This window comes from Thermobia domestica, chromosome 12, assembly GCF_964235325.1.
Source record: "Thermobia domestica chromosome 12, izTheDome1.hap1.1, whole genome shotgun sequence".
Taxonomy (NCBI): domain Eukaryota; kingdom Metazoa; phylum Arthropoda; class Insecta; order Zygentoma; family Lepismatidae; genus Thermobia; species Thermobia domestica.
In genome coordinates this window covers 23,528,969-23,548,538 of record NC_137465.1, presented here as the reverse complement: position 1 = coordinate 23,548,538, position 19,570 = coordinate 23,528,969, and the positions used below count along the sequence as shown (strand labels likewise).

Genomic DNA, 19,570 nt, shown 5'->3' with positions numbered 1-19,570 from the left:
ATTGATAATGCTAGGCGCTGAACAGACAGGTTTATAATGAATCACAACATTTTATTTATTTATTGCATGCAACAGTTACTGGGTAGCATATTGTAAATGAATATTTTATAGGCCCTCCTCAATTTTTCGGACATCTCTTTTTATTTTAACGTTTTCTTAAGAGCTCTTTCCACTTTTAGGTCATTTACTTTTCGGATCCTAACTACGAATTTATACTTCTAAATGTACATATCTAAAATGGAAGAACAGGGAACTATATGCGTACTAAACACGATTGGCAAAAGCTACACCTTTTTAAAATTCGTTTTGGTTTAAATAAATTCTTTATTTATTCAGATTACATATGGTTAGAAGAAATGAGTTTGTTTGGCCCTAACGTCCATATGCAACACTGGGGCTATGAAAGTATGCCTTGTTCCGGGATTAGACAAGATTAAACGGAAAATGTTCAACTGATGCATAGGAATAAGTAATGCACTTGAAAAACAACTTTTTGTGAACAGTCCTTAGTTCAGTTTGGTGTGTTCATTACACTAGATTGTGTGTTCATTAATCACAATCCGATTTCCTACCGCGAAGTACCAGAATGTAAGCTTCACCCACATTACTCGCTACCCCAATACGGATAGTATATTCAAGAATCAGGATAAGTATAAAGTTGGATGGTATATAATTTTTGTATCGAGAAACTCCTGCCTTAGTGTGATTATTTATCAGCAAATGCTTTACAAGAAAGTAATTTGATTATCATTAGAGATGCAAGGACTCGAAAAGAACGGCTTTTTTTTTAATGAAAAAAAAATTGCACGGCTTGGGAAATTTAGGGCTTTTATGAATATTTCAACTTTTACGAAGAAATAACAGTGTGCCCCACCTTTTGTTTCCTATCATAAAGAAAGAAAAAAAAACTGCATTCTGAAGACTGTTATATGTTCAATAATCAAAGATAACCGGTCAATGGATAGAAAAGAAAAAGGGCAAATTAGTAGACGCAGTAAGTTTCCTAGTTCGAACGAAATGTTTGTAAAGCTATTAGAATAATATTTAACGACCGTCATGTATTAGTAAAAAAATTAATATTAGCAATAATTGTTCTGAAAATAGTAGTTACACTCAGTGGAACAAACTTATTTATTATTTATGCATAAACTGAAACTACATTTAGTGGTTTTTTTTTCTTTTTTCTTTTTTTTGTAAACATTTTACGTAGGAAGTCATGCGGAATACTTGTGTGTAAATACATATTATTTATTGAGGTCGTTACAATTCCAGCGGAAGGTTTAAAACGCTAATACACGATATAGAGAAAGACGGAATAAATTCTTTAAATGATGACCTGTTACTAGTATTAAACTAACATCAAACAGCATGATTGTTCATGACTAATTTTCTCAATTGAACTTATATTGCGTTCTAATAAAGTATCTGAAGCTCACAATAAAGGGTTTCTGGAACTAAGATGATGATTTTTTCTTGTCTGTCGGTGTAAATTTAGGCAACCTGCACAACACACGTCAAGATGTGTAACTTTCAGAAACATGATATTGTTATTACGTAACCAACTTGTCCCTAGTAAGATGTTGGGTTGCGTAACTTACACTTGCAGCTTAGCAGTGAAATCAGTACAATAACCAATAAAGACAGACAGCCACACACTGAACGTAACTTACAACAGTAATAACTGTTGTAAGGACACTTCTTTCATTGTAGAATTCAGTACAAAAGGGGGTACATAAGTAGGAAAACATAAAAGTCAAAAAGATTTCCATCTAAAAATTAAGAAAAGCTTTATATATATATATGAAAAAACAATCCCAAAAAAGACTGCTTTTTGCATTTCTAATTCACAGTATTATAACCAGTGCACTAAATAAGACATTCATACAAATAATTTATTTTGGAATTTTAAAATAGAAAAAATAGTATGTTAATGCTGTTCAAGAAAACTTAAAGATTCTAGTTAAGCTACAGATTAAGATACAAATTTTTCCGAACTTTTATCAATACATTTAAAAGCAAACTAGCTTCTCTGTGACAGAACAGGACAGGTCTTACTGCTTAGAGTGACATCCGAGGCGCAATTCGGTTTACACACACAGGAGAAATGTTGCAACCCCCACAATCAAGCCCTGGACCCTAGATTACAATTAACGCAGCCAATTGATTTTTAAACACCGGTTTAAACCACCTTGATTTAAACCAACCAACATTGGTATTAAATTAAGGACACCAATATCTTAAAATATCCTGACTTTTCATGATTTTTGCTGAACAGTTTCTTAAATGTCACTGTCTATCGTGGAAATTTTTGTACCAATTAGATTGCGTAGTACCAAAATTTTTCGCCCAATCTCGAACATTTACATAGCTGCCAATCTGTTTTTATTTCATTCAAATAATACCTTATACTATTTCATAAGAAATATGAAAAGTAGGTTTAATAATAAAACATACACAAAAAGAAAGTAATGCCATTCTAGAGACAGGCCGACAACCTAAAATCATGAAGTTCTCAACTTACTATATACGGAAGAAATTATGCAACAACAGACCCGAAGGTTCTGGACAACATTCAGAAATTCTATGAGTATATATCGAGTTACTAAGTCCGACTTTTTAAAAACATTTTTGAGAGGGGGTAAAACTTTCGAGAGGAGGTGAGGGAGGAGACGTGCCGCAGATTGTGCAGCACCTTCATGCGTTCGCCAGTGACAACAGCACGTTATATGCATTTCATACGTGATAAATTCTCAATGCAAAACTAGAAATAAATAAAAATAACATCTGAAACTTAGAACTAATCGATAGAACCGTCAGGTGGACCAGCTGAAAGAAAAAATAATACACTATGAAATCTCTATTATATTGCACACTGAAGGAGAATGTCTTAATTCTTGAAAAACAATAAACTAATCTTAATAGACGAAAATATGAGAGATGAAATAAGTACATGAAAAGAAATAATAAACTAACTTCAAAGAAAAGTTCATACAGCAAGGAATAGATAGACTGTGGAGGGGAAATAAAAGTCATGTACGCAGTTTTCACTAACTAAACTTTGAACAGACATTCCCCAAAATTCCTCGACTTTATCTAGTAAAGAAACGAAAGCTTCTTTAATTCTTTCCGATCAATTTCATTTTACCCGAATTTTCAGTGCTGTTGAAATCTTGCAAATACAAGTGTGTGATTCTCGACTGCACGTAAGCTGTACTCGAAACACACACAACATAAAAAGCCGAAGAGAAACTTACCAGCTGCTTCTTCACTTCTTCGTCAGATAAACTCTCCTCTAGCTTCTACAATTGTTCATTTTGAGCTGGTAGGCTTAAAGAACACAATATATCGTTTCCTTTATCATCCATCTTAGACGTCACCTGTAAATTCATGACTTCGGAAATAGCCTCGACTTGGGTTTTAAGATATCGCTGGTAACTTATCATCTTAGACATCGACTGTCTCATATCTGTAAGTGAAATAATTACACAATTAATACCGACTACGGATGTCTGCACGTTGCGGACGGCAACATATGATTCGTTTGCAAATTTGTAATGAGTCACTGCGGCCAGTCGTGCTGGTATCTTTGAAAATTTAGCTTTTTAAATACAAAGAAAAGATTGAGATGGGGTTAAAAGTCGTAGTTCGAGTACAACACCTCTATGTATGAAACAGTTATAGGTGACTGTGGCCCTGTTGTAACCATATGGTCCAGCTCATCGAATATTAATGAAGAAAATTTTAATTTTTAAATGAACCTCGTATAAAAGCACTCGTAAGAGTTTTTCTTTCAGCAAACAGACGAGTATGCATATATGTGTGTGCGTCGCGTCTGCGACGGAAATCTTGCGCATCCTTTACCAAAATAATTATCAGGGTATAAATTTACATTTGCTAGTTGTAAGAAATAACCTAATATACTTTTCTTTCAGCATAAACAACTAATGCCTATGCAACGTAATAATTTTCACATTATTAAATTGCATCGGCATTGAGAATACAATTAGAATCAGCTTTTGTGTCGATTTCCCAGAACGTTCTGATCCGAACTCTGAACCGTGTTGTCCAGTGGCTATATGGTCGGCTTTGGTGAACGATCCAAACTGTTGTTAAAGTCTAAACGAGACGACCAAAAGATAAAGGATCGAAACCCGGACCGTTGTAAATGCCCAAGCCCACCTAGGGATCTGTAGGACACCAACCACATACACTTATACTGTTTTGCTTTATGATGCCTTTAAGATTGTACAAAAGTTTTGAGTCAAACAATTTGACAATAAAATGATCGTTGTGTTTAACGAGGATGAAACTAGAAATTACTTCCATCAAGATTCCAGCCCTGGTTCTGAAACTGATTTTGATGACTGGAACGGACTTTTTCTTTTCTAAGAATGGAAGTAGTGAAAACCTTTTCACACAATTAAAACATTACGATTTGAATATGGAAAGTCTTTTAGGTTGTAGTTCACACTACATATTAGTCTATAATAAATTCACTACATCTAATATTATCGTTACATATTCTTTTAAGAATTGATGAAAAACTTTAAAAACACGCCGTATTCTGAGGAAAGCCACAGCAAAATCTAGCCGTATTCAAAATGTGAATAGCAATAATAATTAACTGAAAACATTAAACCGGGTACATTTATTTTTTAAAGGAATCCTTCTCATTAGTGTAAATCGGTGATGACCAACTTCTAAGGACTATAGTTGCATCGCAAGAATTACGAAGCACTTTCTCCGCAGGAACTAAATCGGAACACTATATAATGAGTAAAACAGAGTGAAAATTAAATTCTTTCAAAATTATTGACGAAACAAAATGCAGGTTACAAAAAAGCCTCCGGGAAGCATAGACACGCCAGTTTAGCAGTTGGCTAGCACTGGTGTAAATATCTGATATTAGTCATGTATAAGGAATATTAGGCTAACATATATGAATACCGTGAAAGATTTTTTCGCTGCATTATCATATAAAGTAATGGAAGCAAGAACAACACTTATGAATGTTATATTTACTGTCATCTAATCTCGAATTTTTGCAACTTGTCAACAGCAACATCATATACAAAATTTCCACTTGTTTCGGTTTAAATGAACATTTCATGAATTTAAACAAATTTAAATGAACATTTCACTCTAAATTAGACTAAAAGTAACAGCGTAGTTACATTCCACTAAAATTCTAGAACTGATTTTTTTCTGTATGATCAGCTTTAATTTTTTTTATTATCAAAAGACTTTCAAATCTTAAAAAAAAAAACGACGCTTCTGAAACTCGAGAGCTTACAATACCAATTCTAAGAAAAAGTTTTACAGAACAGTATCATGGAATTTGTTAGTCCACCTAATTTCTTTAACCATTTACTTTTTCCACGAAATAAAGTGAACTACCTGATTCACCTACACACATTACATAAGTGGTCCAGTGGTTACCGCCCACATATCTGGTGTAGGTTCTTGGATCGAGTTCCAATACAGAACAATGCGATGTTACAAGACGAAAGAACGAACCCATAGGTTCGAATTCTAATGAATGTTAATCATCGTAAATTGTAGACCTCCAGCTCAACTATTACGTATATACAAAATCAAATTAAGAAGACCCTCCAAGGTGAAATAACTCCAAATACAAACTGCGAAATGTTCTGCCTTGCTTGCTTCCTTCCTTTCTTCGCGTCTTTAAACAATTAAAGAAATACTATATATACTCATCACCCAGAACATTATGACCACCTACTTAATAGTCGGTATATCCACCTTTGCCACGGAAAACAGCGGCGGTGCGTTTTGGCATGGAAGCAATGAGGCCTTGGTAGGTCGCTGGAGGGAGTTGGCACTACAACCGCGCACACAGGTCACCTAATTCCGGGGAAGGGGGCGACGCGCTCTGACGTCAGCCACTGCACTAAGGTCCATGGCGATGATCGCGTGCCCATTGCAATCGTAGTTACAGATGTCGTGGTGTTAACACTGGCACACAGCGTCGGCTGCGGAGACCCATCGTTAGAAGTGTTCAGACACATTTGTACTCTGACCAGCATCAAAGTCTGATGTGACTTCCGCCACAGTTCGCCGCCTGTCCTGATTTACCAGTCTGCCCTAGCTACGAAGTCAAACATCTGTAATGAGGGGGAGGGCAACCCCTCAACGTTTAGACGTCGTTTCACCTTGGTTTGCCACTTAAAGACACTCACCACAGCAAGGGTTTGAAAAAACCTGGGCTTTTTTGAAAAAGCCCAACCCACCTGAGCCCATATGGGTTTTTTCGGGTTTAATAGTTTTTTTTTTTTCGAAATATTTCAACGTCTCTGGGGGTAAAAGTGTTAAAATGTGATTTATATTTCAAGATTGTCATTGTCACAACTTGCAACAATTTTCTACTCACTGCCGTTTTGAAAAAATGGCCGCCATTTTGAAATTTTACATTCAATCGCCAAGAAAATCTATACAGCAAATTTAGCATATCTTGTGCTTCCACCGTCAAAATTTCAATTTAAAAGACTGAACATTGCGCTTCGTAGCGTAGATAGATATTCGCTGTTTTGAAACAATGGCCGCCATTTTGATATTTTAAGTTGGTATGCCGCCAAAATCTATACAGGAAATTTAGAGTGTCACGTGCTTGTACTCTGAAAAATTTAACTTAGAAGGCCGAAAGTTGTACTCTGTAGTGTGTGTGGTAGAGGCAGACAAACGAGTTGATTTTGTGTTTAACGTCCCTTTCAGCAGCGAGGCTATGAGATGGGACCTACTGATTAAAGTGAAATCCGAACCACATGAGCTCCCCCCAGAAGCAAACCCGGGTCACCCACGCCGAAGACGAGTACACTAACCGCTTAGCCATGAAGGAGCTCGGCAGACAAACGAACAAATGTAGATCAAGTCATCCAGAAGCCTGACTGACATTCGCCAAATATGAATACCAAAAGGGGTCTATTAATTTAAAACAAAGATACAATTCATGTTGTATGAAATAAATGTTTCAAAATGTCTTATATGAAATTAACATCTTCCAGCATAAATAAACCTGCCATATTTTCTTCATGAGAATACGGGACACATCAGATCACCCCCCCTCCTTTCCAACACAATGAATTGAACTATAGTCTGGTTATGAACAAAAGTATAATAGGCCGCGGTGGCTCAGTGGTAGAGCGTTCACCTCTGGTGCATGGGGTCCCTAGTTCGATCCCAGCTCGCGCCAAGTGAGCTTTGTGGTGGACAAACACCTTGTGTGTGGGTTTTCTCGGGATGCTCACGTTTCCTCCCACTTTCTTCATTCCGTCATTTCATTCATTTCTCATCATCACCGTCACCTTGAACATAGCAGGCATAACCGTGAGACTAAAAGTAAAAGATTTCGTTCGATTTAATTTTAATGTTTTTTTCAAGAATATAATAGGCGAAAGTTCACTAAGCAGCAGCTGCTATGATTTAAGTCCATTTCAATAGCGAGGCTACATGAAACTTGGGCATACGGCATGACTTGGGTCCAAACCACATGATCTACCACCGGAAATTAACCAGGGTCCCCCGCGCAAAAGGCGCACACGCTACCCACATAGCAATGAGGGAGCTCAGTACTTTATTGGAAAACTTAATAGAAACAAGTCTAGTTTTAGCTCCCAACTTCACTAATGTATGTGACGGTAGCTACTGTTCTCGTAGTAGTAATAATAATAATAATAATAATAATATAAATAATAGCAATAGAATAAAATCTAAAGACTTTAACTGACCAACCTGATTTTTCACTGCATGTGTGAATGTGTGTGTGGTCAGCACATTGCTGGTTTCCTAGACTCGAGCTTGCTATTTCTTAGTTCAAGTAACTTCCTGAACTGCAACTGCTGCATGATGGTGAGTCAACACTGAAGATGTGAGCTTTTCATAGGATCGGACCGGAGGTTTCACACAACGAAGGCCCATATGTTCACCACTGAACCACGGGTGAGCAAATTAATGTAATTATGAAGCTTATAATAAGCCACAGAGCGCTTAATCTTTCATCCAGCGGAATTTGTTCACGATCTTTCGACATTTTCAGGTATCGCAGTTTCTGTACCACTATTTATTGCACCTCTGCTCAGTGGTAGCCTTTTCTTGGGACGCTGAATTTTGGCATGTGCTTCGCTAGCAACAAATTGAAAGTAGATTTTAAAAATACAATCTATATATTAGAATGCTAGATTTATATATGTCACCAACAATGGGTGTATGTTGGTAGCCAGTTCATTTCAACAGTAGGATTTCGGAAACCACAAGCTCTAAAGAAGTGCCGAATTCACTGGTTGATTGCAAATTTTATATAGACTTGCAGAAACGAAGTTTTATTTTCCATGTGCTCCCGTTTCCGAGATATGCGCCTAGCAACAACTTCACAATGTTCAATGGATTAAAATTTAACGACAATGGGTTAATTTTCTTTGCATTGCATAGTAACCATTGTTATTTCTCTGTATAAACTAATTTTCGTTGACTCAATTTTCCATTGTTAACCCTCGTGTACAACTATATATTAAACAAACAAATGAACGAAGCTTTTCTGACAGAAAGTAAAAACACCTTATAAGAAAAAAGTTAGTACTGCCTTAATGGCCGAAGGCCGTTCCAAGGACTGTATGCAAAAATTAAGTGAAATGAAAAAAAAAAAAAAAAAAAAAATTAAATTGTCCGAGGAGTTCGCAACCTTGACATGAAAAAATAATGTGCTATGTAGACTGCATAGGGTTAACTAGTAAGTATCGGAACTAAAAAGGAACCTAACCCAAAAACAGAATATTTCTGGGTAGTAATTCAAAACGAAAGAGGGAAAATAAAGAACACACTTTTCACCATATGTAACCAGCTTTTACCTTCGTTAATGCATACTACTCCTGTCAACAGATTCTACATGATAATTATTCATGGTATTCAATGTGCAAGGTTATAGTATTAAGTTTTTTCAACTCAAAATCAACGGTAATTAATTTGAAGCAGCGGGAAGAAGTTTCCAACGATGACCAGAGATAGAGTCGAATGTATCTAAATAAATCTACACGTTGTGGGATACAAGGGTCATTATTCCTTATCTAGAATCTATCTTACAGCGCCCGCCTAACATACAATGCTGCCCACTATGTTGAATATTTCGAATCATAGGTTGGTAAGCATACACAAGCACCTTTCTTTGTCATTATTTACTTACATTTCTGCAATTTATTTTTATATTTATTAAGACTGATTATTACCTTATTGTTTCACAAGCTGAAATAGTGTTACTTCACATCCACGGCTGCGTGTTTGTATACCTGCAACCATGTTTACAATACAAATGCTCATTATATTCACACAATCCTATCATGAGGTAAACCTTGCGCCAAGTAGTTCCCTCGCTCTGCTTGCCAAATAGTTCCATGTTGAGAACCGCGTATATATAAAAAAAATAAAAACTTTTGCTCTCCTTATATATTATCAAGCACAAAAACAAGAAAATTATTCATTTCATCCCTGTAAATTTTCAAAATTTAGAAATAGACTATCTTTGGAACTTAATACAATATTTTGATAGTTCAGTGTGTAAGCAGGGATGTAATGGAGGGTATACGGCGTATATCCACCTCTAATTTTTGGAAATTATCGTATAGCCACCTAAAATTTAGGAAGTACGTAAGTATACGTTGCATTCGATCCATAGTATACCCACTTCATTGGAACAAACAGCAACTGCTTTTCTTATGTACTGTATTTAAAAACAAAATCTCAATCAACGCTGGTCGTCAGGCTATTGCCGCGAATGATATTCTTTTAAAATGTTTGCATTTTCCTATAATTGAAAACACTCTGAACCTGCAATGACTTTTCCTCAAGACGTCAAATGCACTGTCCCTACCTTCTGAAAGCTGACCGCGGTATTAAAATAAAGCCAAGGTTTTTTTTAACTCTTAGAAGCTCCTTTTGTTTCTAAAGAAAGAAGATAGACTTCAGTCCATAGGTGGCAAGGGAGGAGGGTGAGGTGTAGGGCCTATATCCATGTGGTGGCATTGAAGTTGTTCTGTTTTTACATACCAATGACCAGTTTTCACGTCCTTTGATAAAAATTTAAACTACTGATTGGCGAAGCAATTCGGAACCTACCGTCGCGGAACCAGTTCCATTCTAATTTTGGAAGAAGGTTCAGAAAAAAAATAGGGTCTTTACTTTAGTTCAAGGGTTAAGAGCAGGTTTTTTTTTTTTTTTTTTTTTTTTTGGATTGGAACCACCTGAAAAAAACACCTGGGTTTTTGAGCTTTCTCTTAGTATTTTATTGGTGCAATTAAGGTGATCACATTGAAAGTATAGTTTTTATTTTTTCCTTCGAAAATACAAGCTTTCTTCACTGTACACCGAAACTTCCACTAGTACTTAAGTTTGAATTCAGCACTTGAAATAATAAGCGTAACTTGGTTTTCGGAACTCTGAACATTAAGCTTCTTAAATTTGACAAGAATTGTTACGCTGTTGCTGCTGTTAAACAGGAATAAACTGTTGTTGTTGGAAAACAAAATTTTACAGAAGAATACTTGTGTTAGCATCAAAGGTAATAAAAAATACTAGTAGTTTTACTAATACACTAGATATTTACTGGTAGTACTGGCACCCATGGTCTTAAAGCCATCAAATGTATGAGGGATAACGTCCCTTAGCGTCGCCGAGCACACTATTCACGGAAAGTATTTTCTAAAATATAAAATTGCAAATTTTATTTTAAATAGGTTACAAGCATAATTCATACATTACTTTGTTCTATCTCAAGCTAAGGTAAGGATTTTCTTTATCCATTCAATGTATTCAGAACTTTATGAAGGTCTTATGTTGAATCTGTTGTATACCTTAACGTGAAAGCATCTAATTCGGCGAAGGAAAGCGCAAAACCTGATAATCGCTTTCAATGTGATCACCTTAAAAGTGCACCAATAAAATACTAACAAAAAGCTCAAAAACCCGGGAAGGGTTTTAAAATGGGTTTTCTCAGGTGGATCCAATGCGAAAAAATTGACGGGTTTTTTCGGGCACCCTGCCACATTTTAAGACACAAAGCATCAGAACTGAATACTTCAACAGTAAAACTATTTATTTTACGCTGGAAAATATTTAATTTCATATAAGACATTTTGAAACATTTACTTTATAAAATATGAATTATAGTATGTATTTGTTAATTGTTTTAAATTAATTTTCTGGAAAGAACCGTCTTGCAACAAGTGCTAGGGAAATTCCCGTAATTGAATGCACAAAGTATCGGAAGTGAACTTCAACAATAAAACTATTTATTTTACACTGGAAAATATTTAATTTCATTTAAGACATTTTGAAACATTTATTTTATGAAACATGATTAATATATTTGTTTTAAATTAATATATTTTGTGTTCATATTTGGCAAATGTCAGAGTTTCTTGGGATTATTCGATCTGCATTTGTTCGTTCGTCTGTACTACAGGGTACCACTTTCAGTCTTTTAAATTTAAGCTTAAATTTTGAGGGTACAAGCACGAAACACACAATTTTCTGTACGTATTTTGGGCGGCATACCAACGTAAAATTTCAAAATAGCGACTTTTTTTTTTTTTTCAAAATAGCGGGTATCCACATTACGAGGGTTGGCAAAAACCATGGTTTTTATTGAAAAAACCAAAAAACAGTTTTTTTGGTTTAAATTTTTTTAAAACCAGGTTTCTTTGGTTTAAATAATATGCTCTATGTATTTATATCACATATGCACAGAAATAAGTTTGTTTTGCCCTGATGTTATTATACAATAACCAGGTTATGAGGGAAGGGGACATATGAGCTTAAAGCGGAACCCAAACCGCTTCTCTGCTTACATTCGAGAGGGATTGTCCTAGATTTTAACTCGAAACCGGGACTGATTGGCCACAAATGCGATACGCCTGCCGACTCACAAAGGACTCCTGATAAAAAATACGTTGTACTGATCTTTACATACTTGTTAATATAATTGCCAAGAGTCATTTCAGAAGGACAAAAAGATAAACAGTTGCACAAGTGAAACCATTATACAAAATTACATATGGACAATTTTGAAATATTGCAGAGTACAGAAGAACTAATTTAGTCCAAGTTAGTTCACTACGACTTATTAGTCCAAGTTAAACAAATACAACGACTTAATTTGCATATCAATAAGAAAAGTGAATAAAAATACGAATTATTTGAGTCCACTTTGGCTCTGACCTATTTGACATAGATACTTCTGATTTCAATAAATGCCTCTCGTGGGGTTTTATGACCAGCCCAAATAAGGCATTTCGATGTATTTTGTCAATAGTAAACATTATTTAGAATTTATCTTTGATTGCAATTGCATAAACTATATAATAAAAAATTACAAACGAAACATTCATAAACTTATATATATAAAAAAAAGTTGCTTTTGTAGTATAATCTCCGAGTTACGAATGGGTAAATTAGGTCTGAATATAATACTAAATATACGGGAGTGGAACGTGATAACCCACAAATGTGTGTTTATCAAAATTTTACGAACATTAATACTTTAACGAACATTTTTCGTTTTTTGGTTTAAACCAGCCAACCCTGCACGTTGCAAAAAGCAATTTTAGGACTTTTAAATTGAAATTTTCAGAGTAGAAGCACGAAACACACTAAATTAGCTGTATATATTTTGGCGGCAATCGAACGTCAAGTTTCAAAACTGCGGCCATTTTTTCAAAACAGTAGTGATTAGAATATTGTTGGAACTTGTAACAATGGCAATCTTGAAATATAAATCACATTTCAACACTCTTACCCCAAAAGGCATTGAATGTCACGCAAAAAAAAAAAAAAAAGAAAAAAAAAAAGAAAAAACCCATATCGGCCCTGGTGGGTTGGGCTTTTTTTAAAAACGGTTTTTTTTCAAACTCTGGTTAAGAGGAAATTAAAATAATATATTTGCGTCAAGGAATCGTTAACTTCCATAAAAATAAAACACGTGACCTACCATTGGTCTACTTTAAAGCATTCACCATCGTTCCGAATATCATCTGCTAACAGAAAACCTCAGATTAATAGTGTTCATTTGTAGCCGCAATTGACATCAAAGAAAGCTGCGATTGATTTCGATAAATATTCAGCAGCTAGTACTAGTAGTAGTTTTTCTGCAACGTACTGGCCAAAAAAAAAAAAAAAGTGTATAAATAAATATTTTTCTTTGTTGTTTCGTTTTCGTTGAGATAAAAAGAAATATTTGAAGGAAATTTGTTAACTAGAGGGGTAGTAAAAGAAAGTGAGGAGCGCGTCTTGCAGCGCATGAGCGCGTCACAGCAATCTTTGATCATTTCAGTGCGTCTCTCCGAAAATATTTGATTGACGAACTAAGAGTCGCTCTCCAATTTCCCCGATGTCCAAGAAATTGTCAGAATTGGTTAAAGGAAAAGAAACAATAGCTATGTAAATTCCGTTGATGAAAATGTAAAAGCAAAGATATCGAGAAATAGCGAAGAAATTCCAAAGAACATGGTAAATTGCCAGTATTACTTCAGAGAAAGACGTAAGCGTATTTATTTCCCATCATGATAGTTTGTTATGGCATCTGCGGCTTGATGACGTCAGAGGGATAACGTTCTTCGTTCAAGGCATTGGAAAGGAGACAACTTGTGGGCTATAAATTCCAGTCTGACATTTGCCTGGTGCGAGGGGAGAAAAGCCTTTCTTATGGTAGCTGATCTGCAAGGTTTTTTCACAATATCTTGACCGAGTTTTTATTAATACTGGAATTTACATCTATATGTACGACCCTAGGTTCAAATTTTGCTGGAAACAACTATTGAAGTAATTCTATTTTTAAAAATTCGATAGCCAGCCATCCTCACTAGTCTCCCCAAGCTTTTCTTTTACAGATTAAGTGAATGCTGGAATAGTATCAGCAATAAATTCAGGCAAGGACCTTTTCAAATCCTTTTTTTCTGACAGTGTGCTCAAGGCTTAATAATTTAATAAGCAGGGTTGGCAAAAACCATCGTTTTTATTAAAAAAACAAAAAAACCCGTTTTTTTGTTTAAACCAGGTTTTTTTGGTTTAAACCAGGTTTTTTGGTTTAAACCAGGTTTATTTGGTTTAAATAATTTGCTCTATATATTCATATCATATATGGACAGAAATAAGTTTGTTTCGCCTTGATGTTATTATGCAGCAGCCGGGTTATGCTGGAAGGGGTCACATAAGCTTAAAGCGGAATAAAAACTGCTTCTCGAGTTACATCCGAGAGAAATTGTCCTCCATTTGAACTCGGAACCAGGACTAACTGGCCACAAATGCGATACGTCTGCCGACTCACTCACGAAGGAATCCTGATAAAAATACGTTGTACTGCTCTTTACATGCTTCTTAATATAGCTCTCAAGAGTCATTTCAGAAGGACAAAAAGATAAACAGTTGCACAAGTGAAACCATTATACTGAATTACATATGGACAATTTCAAAGTACTACGGAGTACAGAAGAACTAATTTAATTCAAGTTAGTTAACAACGACTTTTATCGGTCCAAATTACAAGAAATACAACGACTTAATTTGCATATCACAAAGATACGAATTATTTGAGTCCACTTTGGCTCAGACTCATTTATACATAAATAGATATCAAAGATACTTCTCATTTCACTAAATGCCTCTCGTGGGGTCTGTATGACCCTCCCCCACCCACCCACACACACAAAAGTACGGCATTTCGATGTATTTTATCAATAGTAAACATTGAAACAAAACAATATTTAGAATGTTTCTTTGATTGCAATTACATAACAATAATAACTACAAAAAAAAAAAAAAAATCACAAAACAAACATTTATAAACTTACATAAAAAAAGTTGCTTTTGTAGTATAATCTTTTTGAGTAATGAATGGGGAATTTAGGTCTGAATATAATACGAATAATATACGGGAGTGAAACGTGATAACCCACAAATGTGTGTTCATCAAGATTTTACAAACACACTTTTACGAACATTTTCGTTTTTTGGTTTAAACCAGTTGGTTTTTTTGAAAAAACCAGCTGGTTTAAACCAGCCAACCCTGTTAATAAGTAGTGATGGAAACACCTTTCAATATCTGAGAAAATAGCTGATCACGGTAATTGTAATCTAACTACTGTAGAAGAGCTAGACTCGCAGGTTTTCTTACTTGCCTCCTCGCGTTTAAATTAAAAAAAAATAAATAAAAATTACATTTGAATTTCAAAAGTAGGAAGCTCCCATTTTTTAGTTTACAACTTTATTTCTTTTAAGAAAAGAATCTTTTATCTAATTTTCCTTTTTTCCATGATGTGTTTGTTGTATTTTATTTAGTGTATTTTACTTTGTTCATTTAGCAATCACGCCAGATACAGCTCAGAAAACATTTTATACTTGATATTTTTTACAACAATAACAATGTAAAGGATTTGAGAAGGTATCGGCGGGGGCCTGTTTAGTAGGTACAACACTTGTGTTGTTAGAAAATACCAAGTTCTAGGGTTTGGGTAAAGTAAATACAAAATTTCACAAATTAAGTCAAGGTCTCAGATAATTGTGGATTAAATGGGTCAAGGTTTAATCAAATCTTGCGTAATTTCCCGAACATCTTGAATGCGGTATGTTTCGAAAACACAAATATGGTTTCCACTGAAACTCACCATGTAATAAGGGCAGTCAACTTGTTAAGGAAAGTCGAACCTGATATGCACGTATTCGCCCATAAGGTAAGTAGTGGTAGATTAATAAAGGACAATCCTATGTGCGACAAATATAACGAGCAAATGACTAACAAAAAGATGTCTTTATATTGTGAAAGCAGGTTCTCGACAATCCTCGCTTACGCGACCCACCATCGTTGACGCATGTGCTCTCTACGTACTACCTTCCTGCCCTGACTTAGCATTCGTTCTTTCCAGTAGCTTCCAAGAAGAGGTTGGTTGGTAATTTTGTGCAAGACCTCTTAAAGTGAATCTGCAACGGGAATGCAAGTGGACACCTCAATGATTACTGAAGGTACAGAAAGTGAATGCAGAAAGAAGTAGGCTATATGGATGGTCATATGCCAAAGTAGTCTATCTACTGTTTTCACCAATTTTGAGTTCATGAATGCTTGTTACATAAAAAAAAATGCTCTTTTTCTTATGCCAGAATGAGCCAGTGGCCCTTTTCTTTTGAAATTAATGCTGATATTGCCTAGCTCATTCTGGCATAAGAAAAAGCGTATTTTTTTTTTTTTATCTAACAAGCATTCGTTAACTCAAAATTGTTGAAAAAGGTAGATAGACTGCTCTGGCATATGACCATCCACATGCATTTCTGTATAAAACCGTATAATTAATCTGCACGTAGGTTAGAACTTTTCTTACCATTCAAACGCAACTAATTTTTCCGGTAAATTAAAAAAGTTGGTATGACGCTTCGTCAGTTATACCCAAACTTTTAAAATTACACTATATGGTTCAAAAGGCGACTGGCACACAGACAGGTTGAAATTTGATATTAGCTACACGCTAATTGAAGAGCTTAGAGAATAAAGGTGTTACGTAACAAACTGAATATCACGGAAAAATAGACTTTCACAACTTTGTCCGTTAACATAGCACCATCATTTCCAAATATCTCCATTCAGACTAGGATTCACTAAAAAATGTATTACGCATCAATCGCGAGAATGCAACGTTTCAAAAAATGTAACAGAACACGTTTATCATCTAAGCGCTTCAATTATGTTATAATTCATATGAATTATATATAATTTAATACTTTTTTTTAGCAAACAAGTAATATGCCAAAGTTTTAACGTATATATAACTTACGTTGAAGAAAAAAAATATTTATATATTAAAATAAACTTCTCTATCAGGTAAGCGACTTACAGCTTAGACTTCGGTTAAGCAAAACAACCGATCCTTTGTCTGTGCTGTGCTGAGTATTTGCGCGGCTAAAAACAAATGAACGTCGCAATTAGTATTGCCAACACTCAACGAAGAAAAGTGGCTAAAACCAATAGTTAAAAAATCCAGAAATGGCTAGAAAAAAATCAAGCCTTCAACCTGAGACAATGATAATAAACCCGTATTAAATATCGTCTTTCTCATTTTTGCGGCCGCAACACAAAGCAAATTTGGTGACGTGTATGTGGATGATTATCGCAAATAGGAGCTGCGATCACGCAAGTAAATTTTCATTCTGGTCCCGATTCTGGCAACTTTGTGATTGCAACGCATTTCAAGAAATGGAAAATCCAATTTAAATATAATTTCCATGCCGTTTATCGCAAACGTAAACATTTTCATTTCATTGACACAAACCAGATGGGCTGAACGGGGGGGGGGGGAGGTTACTCTATTAGATTTAGTGTCTTTTGCCCCGTAATTAGCAGCCCTGGTCCACCGCTAGGCTAATGAGATTCCATACTTGATCCAATAACGTGACTTGAAAGAGCGTAATACAGTTCTATTTATCAAAATTAACGTGCCCGAATCAATAAACGAATGAAAATGTCACATGTGACCCTCGCTGGAGAGGAAGACTAACAGAGATACCAGAGAACAGAAAAGACTCACTATTAAGAAAAAAAGTATTAAAAAAGGAAATTAAAATTTTCTTTTCGCGACACCGCTCCAATAAACGTTCCGCTTTTACACTCTTCAGCAGTGACTAACGTTTGGCTCGTTCCCAAATATGTATTGTGTAACTTAATACACAATATCTCTTTGTTTAATCAGAAAGTGCCGAATATTTGTATTTGCTTAAGTTGGAGATCTTGGGGGTACATTTCCATGTGGTTTGTGTCGTCTCAACGCAAAAGTTGCGTACAGCGAATCAACGCGAGAAAAAAAATCGAAAAGCCATGATAATTGCTATGGCCAATACCACAAACCAATACACAAATAGTGCGGTGCGTCGATGCAAACCGTTATGGAAGAAGATGTGAATAAAGCGGCTGGTCCTTTATTCCCTGTCTATTTGCGTGAACGCAATGTTAAATTTTCGCCCCTTTTTCTTAAACAGAATGTTTCAAATATCAGTGTTCGCTTAAGTTTGAGATATGAAATTCGCTTGCACTTTAAAATAATGAAATACTATTTTATGGATTTCAGAATATTCCGATTCTAAGGGGTAAAAGAACATTGATTGTTAAAATTCACAAATTTTCATTAGAATTTAGTGAATGTGAGTTTTCGCTTAAGCTGGAAATCTGAAATTCGCTATGTAGACTTTTGATTATAAATGGAAATCGGGTCTTAGTGCTTCCGAATATTTCGCTCCCAAGAGGAAAAAGATAAACATTTCTTTAATATTGAAGTTTCTCTTTATTTATTAAGAAAGTGCCGAATGTGGGAATTCGTTTATGTTGGACGAATTAGAATATCTAGTTCGCCACACGAGGGAGAAATCCACCGGTTTTTAGAAGGGAAGAACAATGGACACTACATAGCCAAGCTACGAACTGAGATCATTCGTAACATCAAAAGCCTGTGTACGATTGTTTAAGTGTGCGTAGCCCTAACCGCTGGTCTAGTGGCTAGCATGCAAGCCTTTGGCACATGGAGTCCCGACCGGGTTCGATTCGCGGTGGGAGAGCATTTCAACTACCAAAGTGGTTCGGATTCCAGTATAATCAGTAAGTCCACGTCTCCTTTAGCCTACCCGGCCTAACGTGGGACGTTAAACTAAATTACACCATACCAAACTTAAGTGAGCGTAGTGCGATGTACGTTAGTTAAGAAACCACGGCGCTGTCTGAACAACAAGGGTATAGACAAGAGGACTCTCAATGTAGGCAGTCAATATTTGTTCATTTTATTGAACCTTGCTTGCACACTGCAAAGGAACACTGCCACTCTAAGCGCTGTATTCTTGCATATAACAGTGATAACCTAGTAAGTGTGAGAGGAGCTTAATATCATACTAGGAACTTAATGTCACTCTTTCTCCTTATTGTAGCACTTTCTAGTAGCTTTAGCTCGATTCCCATCCTCCTCCTCCTCTATTAACGAACTATGATCTCCTTGCGATAGACTTACTAATTCTTTCACCAATTGGGAAATATATCATTCAAAACTCAATCGCCTCTTCAATGATTTCAGAATTATACTATTACTACCTTTCCTGTAAATTAAGAGTGTATTCAGGAGGATTGCGAAGTTGAGTTCTTTTCTCCTGCACACGAGCAATTCTTACGTGCAGTTTACGAAACTAGATTAAGTTCTGCTTTCTCACTTGGTGGTTATAAGGTAATTTGAAGTATATCTTTAGCAACTGCTAACTCTAACTTAACTTATATCCAGTGGCGGATCTAGGCCATAGCCGGGGGCCAAGCCCCTCAGTTTTTCCAGTGACAAAATAATTTAAGCTATTATTTATTATATTTTTGAAAGTTTATATATGCCTATCATAGTCTGGGTACTGACTGCCCCCCCCCCGTTTTTATCTTCTAGATCCGCCACTGCTTATATAGCTTAATTTATATAATTTCAGTGACTCTTCCTTCCCAGATAGCACGAATACTTGCGGCAAATTTTTGCTTCGTTTAGTGGAGCAAACAATCTGAAAGTTTGCG

General features: G+C 35.6%; 1 protein-coding gene across 5 annotated transcripts in view; it reads right to left on the bottom strand.

Annotated features, from left to right (window-relative positions):
* Positions 1–16,955, bottom strand: part of LOC145666365 (uncharacterized) — a 28,198-nt gene extending 11,243 nt beyond the window's left edge. The window contains exons 1-2 of one of the 5 annotated variants that reach the window (XM_081733533.1): positions 16,881–16,955; positions 3,255–3,466 (exon numbers count right to left, since the gene is read on the bottom strand). The gene's annotated coding sequence lies outside the window, so the exon portion shown is untranslated. Of the gene's footprint in view, positions 1–3,254; positions 3,467–7,749; positions 8,617–12,991; positions 13,118–16,820 lie in introns of those variants that run through there. The other 4 variants (XM_081733530.1, XM_081733534.1, XM_081733531.1 and 1 more) reach the window with 4 other exon arrangements.
* Between the last annotated feature and the right edge of the window lie 2,615 nt (positions 16,956–19,570).